Genomic DNA, 17,773 nt, shown 5'->3' with positions numbered 1-17,773 from the left:
TATTGGTTCCAAATTTGATTTAAAGGCAGATAAAACCAGTTTGCACCCAGTGTGCCAGTGATTCCATAGGGGCTATCATTGGTGAATTAATCTCCTTGGAGATAGCATCTATCTTTTGTTTACACTTTTGGTCACGATTGAAGATTGCATCAGTTCTTCCACTCATTAATCCCATCTTAATAGAGCTTCCCTGGTGACTCAGACGGTAAAGAATCTACCTGCAATGCAGGAGACCTGCATTTGATCCCTGAGTCAGGAAGATCCCCTGGAGAACGGAATGGCTACTCACTCCAACCCACTCCAGTAGTCTTTTTTTTTTTTTTTCACTCCAGTATTCTTATCTGGAGAATTCCATGGACATAGGAGTTTGGCTGGCTACAGTCCATGGGGTCACAAAGAGCTGGTCATGCCTGAGAGACTATCACTTTTCACTAGCTGACTAGTACACTATGTTTATATCTAAAGAATCAGGGCATGAAGAGAGCATGTCCATGGCAAAAAACAAAAGTAAACAAACGAAACCAAAACCAACCAAGTAAACAGAGTCTAGGAGATGGAGAAGATTAATTCAGTCTGTCTATATAGCCTGGTCATTTTTTCATGGAGAACCTCCTACATAGACTTCTGAGGTTTTATATTTTCCTCCTACCTAAGTTAAATACATTAAGCAACTGTTCACTGGGCTGATTATCTTCTAGCAGAAAACAGAAAGTTATCTCAGGATCCCTAACCCATAGGACTAAGGATTGAGATCAGTCTAAGTTGCTTATTTTTATTTATTTATTTATTTATTTATGGCCAAAAACTTCATTCTTGACTCTAATGAAATAGAAGATAGGTAACCTGAGAAAGGGAGAAGGCAATGGCATCCCACTCCAGTACTCTTGCCTGGAAAATCCCATGGACAGAGGAGCCTGGTAGGCTGCAGTCCATGGGGTTGCTAAGAGTTGGACACGACTGAGTGTCTTCACTTTCACTTTTCCCTTTCATGCACTGGAGAAGGAACTGGCAACCCACTCCAGTGTTTTTGCCTGGAGAATCCCAGGGACGGCGGAGCCTGGTGGGCTGCCGTCTATGGGGTCGCACAGAGTCGGACACAACTGACACGACTTAGCAGCAGCAGCAGCATCCTGAGAAAAGCATGGATTCCAGAATTAGATCTGAATTTGAAATTTAATTTTGTCACTTTGTTACCATGAATATTATTGAATCTGTTTCCTCATCTTCAAAGAAGTGATTATAACACATATTTGACAGGATTGTCGGGCTAATTTGATGACAGCATGTCTGGAAACTCTTGGAATGTAGTAGACTTCCAATAATGGTAACGTGATGATAATGAGAGTAAGCAGATGTTCATGAATCAGTACAAAAGTGCTAATAGTGCAAGTGGACCTCACTTTCAGTTCTGCTCTGTGTGAAATATTTTAAGCTGGATACTTGCAAATGTGATTCACTTACTTCAAAATCACTTGGAGTGCTTGTGAAAAACACACATCTCTGGGATGTCCACCAAAACAGAATTAAAACCTCTGGGGATGAGTTTTAACTAGTTCCCAAGGCAATTTAAATGTATACTGGGCTTGGGAATCATTGCATTATAGAATCATTCTGTTGTTTTCTTTTTAATTATAAAATTAAAGTTCAGGTTCTAGTGGGGCCAATTTATGTATTCCCTTTGGGACTAAACCCCTTCCATGAAGACTGAAGGCATATAAGCAAATGTAAATTACATTATAACGTGGTAATATTGGTAAAATCATATATAAAACAGATAACATAATGCTGAGTTCCCTAGAATCACTAATAAGTTGCATGAGAATTCAGAAATAGGCTTGAAGAGTTGGTACAGTTTTGTCACCCCCCCACCCCCCCCCCACCTCCCAGTTAAAAATGAGAGGACAGGGAAAGATGAAAAAAGGCCATTTTCTTTGTTTCCATAAAGTGACCCACCATCTTTTCTTCCAAGTTTTGTTTGTTTACTTGTTTCTGGCTCCAGCTCTGCAAGGATGAACCCTCATCTCCTGCATTGGAAGGGCAGTGTCTTGAGGCTGGAACATCAGGAATTCCTCGCCTTTTCTTTAGAACTGAGAATTTTTGCAGTTACAGCTGCTTTTGCGTGATTGAATCAAAATTTACAGTAATACCTAGTACACTGGAGAATTAGAAGCAGTGGGGGGTTAATTAAGAATTTGGGCTCCTATGAAGAGGGGAGAAAAAAGACAGAGGCCCCACTGGGATTCGAACCCAGGATCTCCTGTTTACAAGACAGGCGCTTTAACCAACTAAGCCATGGAGCCCGCACAACATCCCACATTAGTACTGGTCTGTCCTTACCGTGAGATTAAATATTCTTGAGGCAATTTGTGGGATTTAGAGCAGTTTACTGTGAGAAAAGAGACAAACATCAAGCAGACGTTTTGCTTACTTAGAAGCGCTGCAGAACAAATACAAGCGGGAAAAGTTTCGGGCAGCTTCAATGTTGGAACCAACAGGACTTCAACTAATTCAATGGGAATCGTCAATAAAAGTCGAAGCTACTCACTTTTTGCAAAAGGGATAAATTCTTCTAAAAGCAAACTTTGCTGTTACTGCACCTCGACTTTTGTAACTGAGATTCTTCATTCCAATATCCTAAGTGAGGGACTCTAAAAATGGAACTCCACTAGAAGCCCGTTAGACCGCCGAGTCTGGGCACCTAGCGTTCCTACACGTTTGCACTCAGCAAGTGGTGACTTGAAAGGGAAGGACCGCGAGCCGAGAAGGCGACTGGAAGAGTCAGGCACATCGCTCTCTAAAAATCCAGGAACGCCAGTGTCAAGGTGGTTGTAAAGACTCAGATCACCTAACCACAGTTGTAAAGCCCCTCGGGAGTGCGGAACCGGGAGAGGGCCTAACGGTCCCCTGCGGACCACAGAGTGTTCACTGGATTCAGGTACCATCCTGCTTAGGTGGAGAGCCTTACAGTTCCAGAGAACCACCCACTGAACCCTACCCACCAAGGGCCCGCCTTCCAGAGCAATAGGTCGTCAACTCGCAAAGAAGGCAATGCCTTCCTCCCTCTAACCGGGTTCCTGCACTCCGCTATGATCCGCACTTCCCTCTCCCAAGTCGCATCCCCGGCGGGGACAGGCCGAGATCTAGCTCTGAGGTTAGTACCCTGACCGCGACTTCGGTCCACCTGAACGCCCAGAAGGCGATAGAGGTAGCTGACTGGGGGGATCGTGGTAGGATAAGGCAGGTGAGGCTCGTAGGTGGGCCTCTGATATTCCCAAGAGTAGGAATCAAAGCTCCTATTTTGTACAAAGGAAGCAGAAAAAGCAAAGTCTATTTAAACATACAGACTACAGAAATTTCTTAATATGTTTTGGAAATGAGAAAAATGTTTAATTAAAAGCCCTTTTGGAGGTAGTGTGGGAGCCCTTCTAGGATGCAGAATTAAGTCTCTAATTTCTTTAGAAACATGGGTTCAGATCCCACTGCCATATCCCAGGCCCCACAGGTCGGCAAATGGAACCTAGGTAAATAGGCTCTTCCTTAAAAGCTAAAGGAAAACTCCTGCTTCCAGAATTAGTTTAGATAATGAGTTCTTTCACCGAGGACAAGTAGCTAAAGGTGAGGGGGTATGTGTGTGCAGCTCAGTTGTGTCGGACTCTTTGCGACCCTATGGACTGTAGCCCACCAAGCTCCTCTGTCTATAGGATTTTCCAGGCAAGAATACTGGAGTGGGTTGCCATTTCCTTCTCTAGGGTGGGAAATCTTCCTAATTCAGTCCTTTCCTCTGTCCTAGTTCGTGGAGTTTCCCAGAGACATTCAAACTAAAGAACTACAATGAAATAATACTTTCTATCAAGCAGACTGGTAAACAAACAAACAAAAATAATTGTTTGTAGTAGTGTTGCCTATTAGCACTTGAAGTCATTGTATGAGTTTCCTGTGGCTTCTGTAACTAATTACCAAAGCTCAGTAGCTTTAAAGAACAGAAATTAATTTCCCCACAGTTCTGGAGGCCAGAAGTCCAAAGTCTGTATCACTGGGCAGAAATCAAGGTTTTGACAGGGTCATACTCCCTGTGGATGCTGTAGGGGATAATCTGTCCTTGTCTCTTCCAGCTTTTGGTGGCTACCAGCCTTCCTTGATTTGTAGTTGCATTACCTCTGCCTTTGTATTCATATCGTCTTCTGTTCCATAATCTCCCTATGCCTCTCTCTTTTAAGAACACTTGGCATGGCATTCAAGCTCCATCTGGATAATCCAGGATAAATTCCCCATCTCAAGATCCTAAACTCAATCTCCTCTGCAAAGACGCTCCCATTTTTAATTTTTTTTTTTTTGCCATATAAGGTAATATTTACAGCTTCCAGGAAGTAGGATGGAAATATTTTTTGGAGGATCATTTTTTCAGTCTGCCCTACAGTAGTGACATCCTGATTCCTCCACCTACAGACAAGAGATTAACTGGTTATAACTTCAGTTTCTTTCTCTTAATAAAATAGGAATAATAATATGAACTTTCTTATATATTACTGAGAATATACTATGACAATGTAAAGAACTATGACAATATCTGGGGCTCTGTAAGAATTTAATGGCTGTTAATTCTCAATGTCATAGCAATGTTCTGTGTGGGTCATGGTGTCAAGGAAACAAGCCCTTCCTTGGCTCTCTGGGGATAAATTAGTAACATTTAGGAAAGACTAAGACAAGAACCACTGAAATTACCATCCCACATATTTAATTTAGCAATTGCATTTTCAGAAATTTCTCTAATACACACACTTATGAAATGTGGATATTATTTATTTCAGTGTTGTTTATATTGTTAAATGTGGCTGGTTAAATAAAAATATATCCATAACATGGAATATTTTTGAGACAAAAGAAAAATAAGCTATTTCTATGCAGTCTTGGGTGTTCATTGGAAGGACTGATGTTGAAGCTGAAGCTCCAATACTTTGGCCACCTGATGTGAAGAGCTGACTCATTGGAGAAAACCCTGATGCTGGGAAAGATTGAGGGCAGGAGGAGAAGGGGATGACAGAGGATGAGATGGTTGGATGGCATCACCCACTTGATGGACATGGGTTTGGGTGGACTCCGGGAGTTGGTGATGGACAGGGAGGCCTGGTGTGCTGCAGTTCATGGGGTTGCAAAGAGTCGGACACGACTGAGAAACTGTACTGAATACTGATACGGAAACTGAGGCTTAAAACTCAACATTCAAAAAACGCAGATCATGGTACCTGGTCCCATCACTTCATGGCAAAACGATAGTAAAACATTGGAAATGGTGACAGATTTAATTTTCTTGGGCTCCAAAATCACTGCAGATGGTGACTGCAACCATGAAATTAAAAGACGCTTGCTCCTTGGAAGAAAACTATGACAAACCTACACAGCATATTAAAAAGCAGAGACATTACTTTGCTAACAAAGGTCCCTATAGTCAAAGCTATGGTTTTTCCAGTAGTCATGTATGGATGTGAAAGTTGGACCATAAAGAAAGCCGAGCATCAAAGAATTGATGCTTTTGAACTGTGATGTTGGAGAAGACTCTTGAGAGTCCCTTGGGCTCCAAGGAGATCCAACTAGTCAATCCTAAAGGAAATCAGTCCTGAATACTCATTGGAAGGACTGATGCTGAAGCCGAAACTCCAATACTTTGGCCACATGATGAGAAGAACTGACGAATTGGAAAAGACCCTGATGCTGGGAAAGACTGAAGGTGGGAGGAGAAGGGGATGACAGAGGATGAGATGGTTGGATGTCATCACTGACTCAATGGAAATAAGTATGAATAAGCTCTGGGAGTTGGTGATGGACAGGGAGGCCTGGCATGCTGCAGTCCATGGGGTCGTAAAGAGTCCGACACAACTGAGTGACTGAACTGAACTGAAAGGCAAGGTGCAACAGAATAGATTTGAAAAGTGCAAAATATGAAAAAAATAATAGGCTTCTTCTGGTTTGCATGCAAAAAGCACACCTTTAACTTCAGGCGTGAAGTTATCATTCCTTATATGTTCGTATGAGGAACCAGAATCCAGTGCTGGAGCGGAATGAAATAGGATGAAGATTGATTCTCAATTAATACATTCTAATCACTATCAACCAAGTTCTGCTAATTTCTTATTTCTGTAAGAACATTTCAAAACCATTTAACTCTCTTTCGTAGAAACTTTTAAAGGGTTCACACGACTGCTTCAAAGAAGTGGGTCTATAATAGAGATGGCAGCGGTGGGATTCGAACCCACGCCCCCGAAGAGACTGGAGCCTTAATCCAGCGCCTTAGACCGCTCGGCCACGCTACCACGTAAGCACTCTCATTCAAACTTCTTCTTAGCAGTTTAAAAGACTTACACAAGCCTGTGTTATTTTTCTAGAGCATTTCCCCCTCCACATACAACTCTGTCATCTCATCCACGAATAAAATCCGCAAATAGGTTCCTACTTTGGGAGATTTACATTTGCCTTCTGTGCTATATTTCCGATACTCGAAAGTAAAGGGAGAAGCAGCCAATGCATAATATCCCTCAAGCTCGAAGTCGTAAACTCGAATCAGTCATTTAAAACAAAAAAAAAAGATTAGAAATCGCCGGCACAGCACCCACCGAAACTCGGGATGCAGAAATCAGGAGTCTCCAATTTGTCAACTCCTTTTGGGAGTCCGCAGTGGGAAGTTATTTTTGATTTCTTCACCTAGAAAACAGAGACGCTCTCCTCCCCGCTCACACGGAACTTGAGTCAGAGTTTGTGTGTCTGTGCGTGATTCTTACTAATGAAAACAACCGCGCAAATAGACCTACTTTTCGCTGAATGTGATCGTAGTCTTAATTTACCAAGTTCAGGGAGGGGATTAGTGTGCTTTCAGTACGTGGTGTAGCATCCTCTCCAAGCCCAGAGAGGACTTGTTCTACCCGCTCCAACCTCACCTATGCGAACTGGGCGAGTCCCCGGGTCTCCTCCCCACCGAATCCCTGTCTCCAGACGGCTCATCCTCTCGCTGAACAACCTGATCCATTATATGCTGCACCGTTTAAGGTGAGCCCTACTATGATCAGGGGAAGTGGTGTGTAATTCTTCAAAAGGTCTGATTATCTCTATGAATATATTATATACAGGGAAGGAGTGCTCAACTTTAAAAAAGAAAAATGAGATTAAATTACCTGTATTTTTTAGTTAAAGAGAAAATGTATGGAAAAGTATCAAAGGAGAGTGCCTGAGAGCAATTTGAAAGTAGAGACTAGTTAGGATAAATCCAGTCTACTACTATTGCTGACATCACTTAATCCGTGATGGAGGAACAGGGATGATTTTTTAAAGTAACAAATAGTTTGTGAAATATTTGGGATCTTAGGGTAAAAAGTACAGCATTTTTAAGATAAACTTTTTTTTATAAAGTGTTGCTAAATGAACTAAAGTATGTAGAATCTTAGCGAAGGAGTCACACAACATTTTATCGATAATAAAATATTCCTATTCAGTAGAAAATTGTCTGAAATTTTATCTGTGATTGTTAGCTCTGTAAAATCACAGATGATAACCACTCCGTCACTACACCTTACTAGCACAGGGCTTTACACATCATAGATACTCAGTAGAATTTTAGTCAGTTGTATAGTACCCGTACATTAAGGTAGGGGTTTTCATCCAATAAACACTTACTGAAACTGTACAATGTACTAGTTACTATTTTAAGTTCTGGGAGGGGAACAGTGAACAAGAAAAATACAAAGTCACTGCCCCTGTCGAGCTTATATTCTAGAAGAAAAGATAGCCAATAAACAATGCAGAACACTGGGGTTTGATCCCTGGATCAGGAAAATCCCCTGAAGGGAATGGCAATCCAGTCCAGTGTTCTTGCCTAGAAAATTTCATGGACAGAGGAGCCTGGTGGGCTATGTAGTCCATGGGGTCGCAAAGAGTCGAACACGATTGAGTGACTTCATAGTGGTCTTCGTTAAGTGAGCCCAAGTTCTACTGCTTCTCATCTACTGAGTAGCCACAAGACTATCGGCAAGTCACTTAAACTTATTTGGTCTTACTTTTATCATATGTAAATGATATGACAATAATAAAAGTTGCCTACAGTGATAGACAGATGGCCACTACATGTAACATACATAAAAACTGCTTAAAAGAGTACCTTGCCCGTAATACGCACTCAATACAGTTTGCAATCATCATTTGTATCATTTATTAGTATTCAGTGAACAACTTTTTGTGTGTCGTGTTCAGTCTTTTAAATAATACTGTGAAATATTATCCTATTTTACAGATAATGAAGATTTTAAAAATTGACATATTCTCAAAAAAAACCAAGTGAATTATTTTTCTTAACTTAATAGATGGCACACACAGATTTACACTTCAGCCCTACAATATCTATTTTAGGACATTTTTCACTTTGCCAGATTTAAATCCAGTGTATTGTTTTTCCACTTTCAATCATCTCACCTCATTTCTTCCACCTTATCTCGCCTCTGTTTACATTATTCTGGACTTCTAGCCAGAATAAAAAGGCCTTCAGATCACGGACTCAGTCAGACATCGATTTTAATACTGGCAGACAAGGAAGATTCAGAGCTAGATAAGGAGACTCCAGCTTCTCGGCGCCTCAGCAGAGCTGAGCACATTTCTGTGTCCCTCATTGTTTCAGTCTGGAAATCTTCTGGCCCATGGACCCAACTCAGGCCCCTCGTATCTGTATGCCACTTTCTACACACGTAGTTGTGAAGTAGGGCACAGTGAAATCTAATGAAGTCCGATGTTTGCCAGCAGTAAGTGGTATTTAAAGCACAGTGGGAGAAAAAAATTCACTGTGTTGCATATTTATTCAAGGATGAAATCCTGAAATAATTTTGATCATTGTGACATACTCAGAGCAACAGTAAATATGCCACAGCATATACTCTTATTTTGCACTGTGTTTTAAAAATATAACTTCTCAGAAAATCTGTATAAACATGAAAGAGAATTGATAGTCCTAATGAAACTGTCTTGTTGCAGAGCCTTCTTAGCGCAGTAGGCAGCGCGTCAGTCTCATAATCTGAAGGTCCTGAGTTCGAGCCTCAGAGAAGGCACAGTAGCTTTTGTCGCTCCTACATACTTTCATTTGAGAAAGAAGCAGGGTAACGAACAAAATTCCCTATCCCACCAATCAAGTTCTGTGTGAAATCTAGGCCCCAGGACTAACTCCCTGTCAACATGATGTGATTATAAATGGGGCTGTAGTCCTTCAAGAAGTTTAGCGGATTTCTTTCGAACCAGGTTCCTTAGGCAGCAAAGCAGTTTTTCAGTATGTTGACTATAACCATATATCTGGATTAACTGTCTCTTAGCAAAGAGAAAATTAGCAAAAATTTATCACCTTAAAATAGCATAAATCTATTATTTTACAACTCTGGAGGTCCGAAGTCTGAAAAGCATCTTGTGGGGTTAAAATCAAGGTGTAGCAGAGCTGCCGTCTCTCTAGAGGTCTTGGGGAGAAATCACTTCTCGCTTTTTCCAGCTTCTAGAGGATGCTCCTATTCCTTGACTCATGTTCACATCACTCTGACCTCTGCTTTTGTTGTCTCATCTCCTCTGACTCTGACCCAGCTACCACCCTCTTATAAGGACACTTTGATTACACAGAGACATCCAAATATCCAAGATAATCTCCCTATCTCCAGATTCTTAATCACATTCCTTTTGCCTGGCAAGGTAACATATTTCCCAGGTTTTAGAGATTAGGAAATGGGCATCTCAGGGTGGGGGGTGCGAGACATAATTACACCTACCATAGTCCACCTACTGGTCCCCAAAGATTCACACTTGGGCCACATGAAAAAAATATTCACTCCATTCCAATCTCTCCCCAAATCTTAACTCATTTCACCGTCAACATATCTAAATCTTGTCCTTTCAAAACTTCCAAATATCACCACCTAAATCACCCAGATTTGGAATGAGTGAGGCTCTGTGTATAATCAATTGTTATTTTATTTTATTGATTGCTTCTTTACGTGCTAGATATCCTTCTAAAATATTTTATGTGTATTGACTCCACAAGTCCTCCCATTAACTCTATTAGGTAGGCTTATTACTATTTCTGTTTTATACATGAGGATAGTGATGCCCATTGAGAGAAAGCAATTTACCAAAGGTCCCATAGCTAATAAGTGGAACAGTTGAGATCTGAATACAGGTAGTGGGAACTAGTTAAATAAAGTCCTAATCAAAATGAACAGAAGTGAGATCCAGACATTGTTGGGGGGAGGGGCATAAGTTTTCTATTTAATATTGCTACTCAAGTTCTTAGAGTAATAATAGTAGCCACTTCATAACTATTTCTCATTAAAAAGTTAAAAAATTATATTTTAACATGTCAGTGATCTTATTAAAGAACAGATGACACTCTGGTTAGCCCAGCTCTATCCTGTGCTCTCCTCATACTCTTTCATCGCTTTATTTTTCTCCACAGACTTCATCAGTATCTTATACGCTTACTTATTTTATATATTAATTTCTTTATTTTTCGTGTCACCCCCAGAAGAATGTAAGATCCATGACAGCAGTGCTTTTTGTTAGCTTTGTTTGCTGCTGTATTCCCTGCCCTTAGAAATATTCCTGGGGTGGTTATCGGAGGCAGGGATGAGGGGTGGCAGGCAAAATGAGTGAATGTGGTCAAAAGGTACAAACTTCCATTTATGAGATAAATAAGTCCTGAGGATGTAATTCACAGGTTGGTGGCTATAGTTAACAATGTTGAATTGCATATTTAAAAGTTGCTAAGACAGCAGATCTTAAAAGTTCCCATAACATGGGAAAAAATGTAACTGAAAATAAAAGGAAAGAAAGACAGAAATATGCCTGGTACATAAAAAACCAGCAGCTTACATTGTTGAATTAACTGATGAATCAATAGGAGACAAAAAGACAAGGAAGCTCCATAAGTCTCTAGGGCTGAATCTAAGTTTCTTTAGATATCTGGCAGAATTCTCCAGCTTGCTCTTTTCAAAGTGATTTTGTCCTAGCTCTAGGGTGTTTGTATCTAGGACATTTTTCCTTCCAGTTGATCATCATTCCTGAAATACTCTAATGTTCTCCGTAAGAGAGATAGCATGGGAATATCCTATTCTTCCTCATATTCCCTTCAAAATGTCAAGCATAACCCTGCAAACATCCTAATTTTCTTTTGTAGCTAGTAATAGATTCATTGTTCATTAATTTATCTTATTTAATGAAATCAATTATAGAGCTAGAGATAGTTACAAGTCTAGAGAGATTTATAAATATCTTTCTGTCTGGATACTTTAAACAGTAACACACTGTAGGTGATCAAAAACATTTTACCACAGTTTCATGCAAAACCTACTTGAAAAGTGATTGAGGTATAAAGTCACATGCAGTATTAGGTGATTTGCATTTGAATTGTCATCTCCTAAGAATTTACTTCTTTTTAAAAGTAAGGAATCTGAGGCAGTTGCAATCAAATAACCTGTAATGTATCTGATAGAGTTCTAGGGCTGTAACTTTGGTGAGAATTTGTGGAGGATCAGTAAGAAGACACAGTTAACTAGCCAACATAAAATTTTCAGGAGTTTGCCCTACCTTTGAGCAAAAGGGTAAGGCCCTACTGGGAGTCGAACCCAGGATCTCCTGTTTACGAGACAGGCGCTTTAACCAACTAAGCCATAGAGCCACCTGACTGTCTACAGTAGAGTTAAATCTACCTCATTTTATCTCGCTCCAATAGGGAGTAGAGGTGGGGCGGGTGGCTTAAGAAAAAAAAAAAAAGACTACACTATCCTGTAGTTGGCTCTGAGATGAATTGAGAAAGTAGCATTGACATATATAAATACTATCATATGTAAAGTGGGAAGTTGCTATATAACACAGGGAGTCCATCCTGGAGCTCTGTGATAACCTAGAAGGGTGGAGGATGGGAGGTGGGAAGTCTAGGGGGAGGAGAGGGAAGTTCCAGGAGGGAATATGTATATAATTACGACTGATTCTCGTGGTTGTACAGCAGAAACCAACAGAATATTGTAAAGCAACATTCTTCAATTACAAAAAAAAAGGTTGACAAATAGGTCTGAGCAAATCAGCACGAATTATGAGTGACAAGTTTCAACAGGTAGGAAAACCAAGGGCCATTTCAGGTAGCACTGAAGAATTGCTACACAAGAAGCCAAATCCTAACTGGAGGTACCAGGGATTGAACCCAGGGCCTCGCTCATGCTAAGCACACGCTCTACCACTGAGCTACACCCCCTACACTGTCACCTATTTTGTGGAAAATATTTAATGGCAATAGGTATCTGCATTATTTTTCAAGAACCCTAGCCTAGTACAACCCAGCTCTGTTCTGGAGAATCTTGTCTGTGCATTTGCCCTCCTCACATGGAGCTCTTGGCTCTACAAGAGTATGAAGAGCTAGAAACTAGAGTAACATCTACTGACTTGCAGTGGTTTATTCTGTTCTACTCTAGGGATATAGTTGATTTAAGGAAGGTTCCTTACAATATTAAAGAAGAAATTATTGCTTTGAAGATTACAAATTTAGAGCAACGTAGTAACAAAGTAACTAGGTAGGAAATTTGTAAACTAGGAAAGGTCAGTTAAGATTTTTGTTTTACAAGTCACTGATAAATTAGAAATCTGAACAACTTATTCCTAGACAAAATGATTGAATTACTGGATGTGAGTGAGGAGGTGGCCAGCATAAAAAGATCCCCAACTTTTTCTCTGAGCATGGTAAAGAGTGGTTATGATGTCTGTCAAAGAACTTGGGGACTTCCTCAGCTAAAGTTTGACTTGAGAGACCAGTGCCCAAACAAACTAGTCAGACACTTGTTGAATAAAAGTTCTAAAATTTCATGTATTTTGGCTAGCGTAAGACTCCATATATTCATTGTGATTTCATTCATAGAAAAATCTAGGGCCATTTTGTGATCATCGATGTTGCCTAAAAGACTGGTGAGCTAGAAGATACAAGTAACCATAACATCTTAAAATAGGGCAATTATCTCTTGATTGCTGTCATGGCTCCATTGTTTGAATAGGCAGGAAACTTTGGGAGCAGTGAATGAACACCAGGAACTGATCACCAGATGCACTGCCTTGTAGAATACGGTGGGAGAAAGTTGAGGGAACAAAAACGTAGCCAGTAGTTTCACTGGGATGATTTTTTTCTTTCATTGAAATTACCTCAAAATCTCAAAAGTTGGGAAAGGAGTACATTAAGACTGTATATTGTCACCGTGTTTAAACTTATATACAGAGTATTTATCATGCAAAATGCCAGGCTGGATGACTCACAAGCTGGAATCAAGAAATATCAACAAAAGCTATGGAAAAAAATAGCTTTGTCTATAGGGACCTTTGTTGGCAAGGTGATGTCTATGCTTTTTAGCAGGTTTGGTATAGGTTTGTCATAGCTTTTCTTCCAAGGAGCAAGTGTCCTTTAATCTCATGGCTGCAGTCACCATCCACAGTGATTGTGGAGCCCAAGAAAATAAAATCCTCAGATAAACAGATGATACCACTCATGGCAGAAAGCAAAGAGGAACTAAAAGCCTCTTGATGAGAGTGAAAGGAGAGTGAAATAGCTGTCTTAAAACTCAACATTCAAAAAACTAAGATTATGGCATCCAGTCCCATCACTTCATGGCAAATAGATGGGGAAAAAGTGGGAAAAGTGACAGATTTTATTTTCTTGAGCTCCAATATCACTGTGGATGGTAACTTCAGCCACAAAAATAAAAGACGCTTGCTCCATGTAAGAAAAGCTATTACAAACCTATAGGGTATATTAAAAAGCAGAGAAATCATTTTGCTAACAAAGGTCTGTATGGTCAAAGCTATGGTTTTTCCAGTAATCACATACAGCTGTGCGAGTTGGACCATGAAGAAGGCTGAGTGATGAAGAATTGATACTTAGGAATTGTGGTGCTGGAGAAGACTCTCAAGAGTCCCTTGGACAGCAAGGAGATCAAACTAATGAATCCTAAAGGAAATCAACCTTGAATATTCATTGGAAGGACTGATGATAAAGCTGAAGCTCCAATAGTTTGGCCACCTGATAAAAAGAGCCGATTCATTGGAAAAGATCCTGATCTGGGGAAGGGCAAGAGAAGAAGCAGGTGACAGAGGATGAGATGGTTGGACGGTCGCATGGACTCAATGGACATGAGTTCAAGCAAACTGCAGGAGATAGTGAAGGACAGGGAAGCCTGGAGAGCTGCAGACCATGGGGTCGCAGAGAGTCGGGCACTAGTTAGTCACTGAACAACAACTATCCGGTTGTTGGCTCGGTGGTAAAGAATCCTCCTGCAATGCACCAGACGGGGATTCCATCCCTGGGTTGGGAAGATTACCTGGAGAAAGAAATGGCAACCCAGTCCAGTCTTCTTGCCTGGGAAATGGCAATCCACCGCAGTATTCTTGCCTGGGAAATCCCACGGACAGAGGAGTCTGGTGGGCTACAGTTCATGAGTTCGAAAAAGGGTCAGACAGGACCTAGCGTCTAAACAACAACAATCCAGTTGTTAATCTGTTGCCTTCCGAAACTAGGCTGTACTATGCCAACTCCAGAGAGATGCTTCACTTTCTGAGAACGCGCTGAAGGCAGAAAAATAGGACAGCAACGGTAATAGGCAGGTGGAGCTTTAGACAAGGATATTTCTGTTATCCCAAGGAAAAGAGTCACAGAAAGTCAAGCCTAGGAAATAAGTGTTAAAGAGTATTATAATAAATATTTTTTAAAATGTATGCAATCTAAAAAAAAAAAATTCAAGGATTTGCAGGAAATAACGGGCCGTATGGGATAAAGTAACTCATTTGAGGTACCTGAAGGCGCCAGACTGGTGGGAGGAGGGACCTGCATCTTTCGGGTGGAGCCGAGTGGCTGGACCCAAGGGCCATCTTCCTTCAGCTACAGGTGTCAGCCCGTGCAGTTTCTCTTCAAATCACGCGCTGTCATTCTCAAGAGCACGGTCAAAATCTGTCGTGACATCTTTCCACCCGGAGCCTTTTGAGACGGGTGTGGAGGTGGGAGTGGGGATCGGGGTCTGCAGGAACCTCGGCAGCTTCCGCCTCAGGAAATTTGGTGAGCGCTTGAAAAAGTCCAACCCGGAAAAAGACTGTTCACTTCAGTTCCCCCCCACTTCTTGTCCTCCTCTGTTCCTCTCGGACTCAGGTTGTCCTGAAAATCAGCTCGTAGAAAAGGTAACGCCTTCTCCCCTCTAACCCAGTCCCTGCACCCCGCGGTGAGCCCCTCCCCCTCCCTGGTGCCCTCCACTCTCAGTCGCATCCCCTCCCACTCCTGTGGGGCACGAGCAGAAAGCCGGACTAGGGGGCGCTGCGCTCAGGTTCGTAGCTGCGCGTCCCCAGCAGGCCCCGTGTGGGTGGGGGAAGGGCCGTGGGAGCTGCGGTGGGTCTGGGGGCCCCAAGGACAGGCGGGAGGTGAGACGACTGAGGTGACGTGGGCAGGGAGGCCCGAGACGGGGGGGAGAGACCCGAGGAGCGGTCCAGACTCCGTCCTTACGGTGGAAACCCGCAGGACCCGGGTGGGTACGAAGATGCGCATCACAGATCCCAGCCCTGAACTTTGGGAATTAAGGCCATGAAGGTATTCAGCGAAAAAGTGCGTCTGTCGCACAGATGTTTCTTTCCATATCTTTTACAACAGGTTCTTTAAAAGGTCGGGCCTCAAGTTCCCGGTGGTTAGAGATGAGGGGGCTGGGAGTGGGGAGGGGAGCTCGTCGGGAACTTCTCTCTTTCCCCTACCCTATCTTTCTTCACTGATTCCCTTTTCTTAAACTACTCGCTCAATAAATTATGTGTACCTGAATCCTAGTCTCAGTTTCTGTCTACTGGGACCTGAAGCCAAGTCAAGGAGTATTCATGAGATCACAGAGCAAGATTAAATGTGCCGTGGAAGAGACTTTGGCTACTCTTTATCAGGTTTGGGGAATCCAGCTTCCAGAACTACCGTGTCAACTTTCAAAGCCTAAGAATTACACAGTCCACAGGGAAAATACCACATCTCTGCAGCATCTCTCATGGGGAAGACTGTATTGGGGTCTTACTTCCAGGGATGGGCTGCTTAACAAACTGGGAAAGGACAGTTTGAGAAGGTCTGAGTTCTGGTTCTCTGGGACTTTAGAACACTGTCCCCAGGGACTCTCCTCAAAGGTTTTGTGATTAGCAGAGCCTTACTGATTCTAGATGCCTGCTGGGTGGTGTGTACGGGTAATAGATTCATGTGACAACACTGGTTTTGGAACCAATTAGCTCAGGTCTTTCCATGATAGATTGTACGAACCTCTGGTTCAAAAAAAAAATTCACAGCAGTAGTAGTGCTAGTAATGAGAATGATGATCGCCATGATAGTCACAGTCAAGTTTTAACTGCTGTAACAGACTAGGGTTCCTGAGACCCTCCTGGGCAGTCTGCCCCTCCCAAAAGTTTCTGCCTGTGGCTTTCTCTGGGTCTAAGATCCATGGACTGGCGAGGAAGGGAGAAGTGGAAAGTTGTATCTCTTGATCTTCTCTTTTTATAAAGACTACCATCATCATCATCAGAAGCAACATTCTGATCATGACTGCTGCTTCCACACCTGTCTGTCACCTACCCTCATCTCCCAGTGCAAGGGAAATTTTTTCTTTTTTTTTTTTCATTTCTCTGGTTTTGGCTATCCCCAGAACAACCTCTCTTTTTTCTCTTCAGGGCCAGCCACTGGAGGGCATAAGGGGTATGATACCTGGCCTTTCCAGAGCAGTGGCAGGATTGAGACCTCGTAGACACTCAAGTATAATAGACTCAGGTTGAAGCTACAGTTCTCCATCTTCATCATTTTAGGTCTTCACTGTGGGACAGGGGATGTTGCTCCCCTGGGGCATCCACTTTTGTCCAACTAGTTTCCTGGTTTGGGCTGGACCAGTATCTTGAGAGGATTTTATACATTGTATCATCCCATCATCCTCCACCCACTTCCTGTACCTTGAGTATTCTGATCTGAAAAGAGTGACAGATTTGGAACCCTTGTTCCAAGGACTGTTCATGTCCTTGGGGGTTCTCAAGAACTGCAGAGATTTCAAGATAACTAGGAAATGAAGCACCCATTTTTCAACACCACTGGTAGCTGGTTCTGCAATCCTGTCACTGCCCTAATTACCCTACTGCCTAGTTTTACTATGGTGTCTCAAATCCTGTGGGTTATAACCAAGGACAGGCTTCCCAGGTGGCTCAGTGGTAAAGAATCCCCCTGACAATGCAGGAGATGAAAGAGATGTGGGTTTGATCTCTGGATCAGGAAGTTCCCATGGAGTAAGAAATGGCAACCCACTCCGGGATTCTTGCCTGGAAAATTCCATGGACAGAGGAGCCTGGTGGGCTACAGTCCATGGGGTCACAGAGTCAGACGTGTTCAAGGACATTCAGTTTTTTAAAAATATATAATTTTATTTATTTTTGGCTCTGCTGGGTCTTTGTTGCTTCGAGGGCTTTTCTCTAGTTGTGGCAAGCAGGGGCTACTCTCTAGTTGCGGGACCTGGGCTTCTCATTGCTGTGGCTTCTCTGTTTGGGGAACATGGGCTCTAGCGTGCCCAGGCTTTGGTAGTTGTGGGCTCCTGGGCTCTAGAGCACAGGCTTAATAGTTGTGGTGCATTAGCTTAGTCACTCTGTGGCATATGGGGGCATGTGAGATCCTGCTGGATCAGGGATCGAACCTGTGTCTCCTTCATTGGCAGGTGGATTCTTTATGCCACTGAACCACTAGGGAAGCCTC

At 42.2% G+C, this 17,773-nt stretch overlaps 1 protein-coding gene and 5 non-coding genes across 7 annotated transcripts in view; 2 read left to right on the top strand and 4 right to left on the bottom strand.

Moving 5' to 3' along the window:
- Positions 1-2,226: 2,226 nt before the first annotated feature.
- Positions 2,227-2,300, bottom strand: TRNAT-UGU (transfer RNA threonine (anticodon UGU)). Its single transcript has one exon. It is a non-coding gene; the product is annotated as a tRNA-Thr (tRNA).
- Positions 2,301-2,733: 433 nt separating this feature from the next.
- GPX5 (glutathione peroxidase 5) overlaps positions 2,734-17,773 on the top strand; it is a 52,045-nt gene continuing 37,005 nt past the window's right edge. Inside the window, exon 1 of one of the 2 annotated variants that reach the window (XM_081523125.1) lies at positions 2,734-3,151. The gene's annotated coding sequence lies outside the window, so the exon portion shown is untranslated. Of the gene's footprint in view, positions 3,152-15,127; positions 15,211-17,773 lie in introns of those variants that run through there. The other variant, XM_081523124.1, reaches the window with a different exon arrangement.
- TRNAL-AAG (transfer RNA leucine (anticodon AAG)) lies at positions 6,227-6,308 on the bottom strand. Its single transcript has one exon. It is a non-coding gene; the product is annotated as a tRNA-Leu (tRNA).
- On the top strand, positions 9,008-9,080 carry TRNAM-CAU (transfer RNA methionine (anticodon CAU)). The gene has a single exon. It is a non-coding gene; the product is annotated as a tRNA-Met (tRNA).
- TRNAT-CGU (transfer RNA threonine (anticodon CGU)) lies at positions 11,610-11,683 on the bottom strand. Its single transcript has one exon. It is a non-coding gene; the product is annotated as a tRNA-Thr (tRNA).
- On the bottom strand, positions 12,185-12,256 carry TRNAA-AGC (transfer RNA alanine (anticodon AGC)). Its single transcript has one exon. It is a non-coding gene; the product is annotated as a tRNA-Ala (tRNA).

Source organism: Giraffa tippelskirchi, chromosome 8, assembly GCF_054371585.1.
Source record: "Giraffa tippelskirchi isolate mGirTip1 chromosome 8, T2T-mGirTip1v1.2.pri, whole genome shotgun sequence".
Lineage (NCBI taxonomy): Eukaryota > Metazoa > Chordata > Mammalia > Artiodactyla > Giraffidae > Giraffa > Giraffa tippelskirchi.
This window is presented reverse-complemented; position numbering and strand designations above follow the sequence as displayed.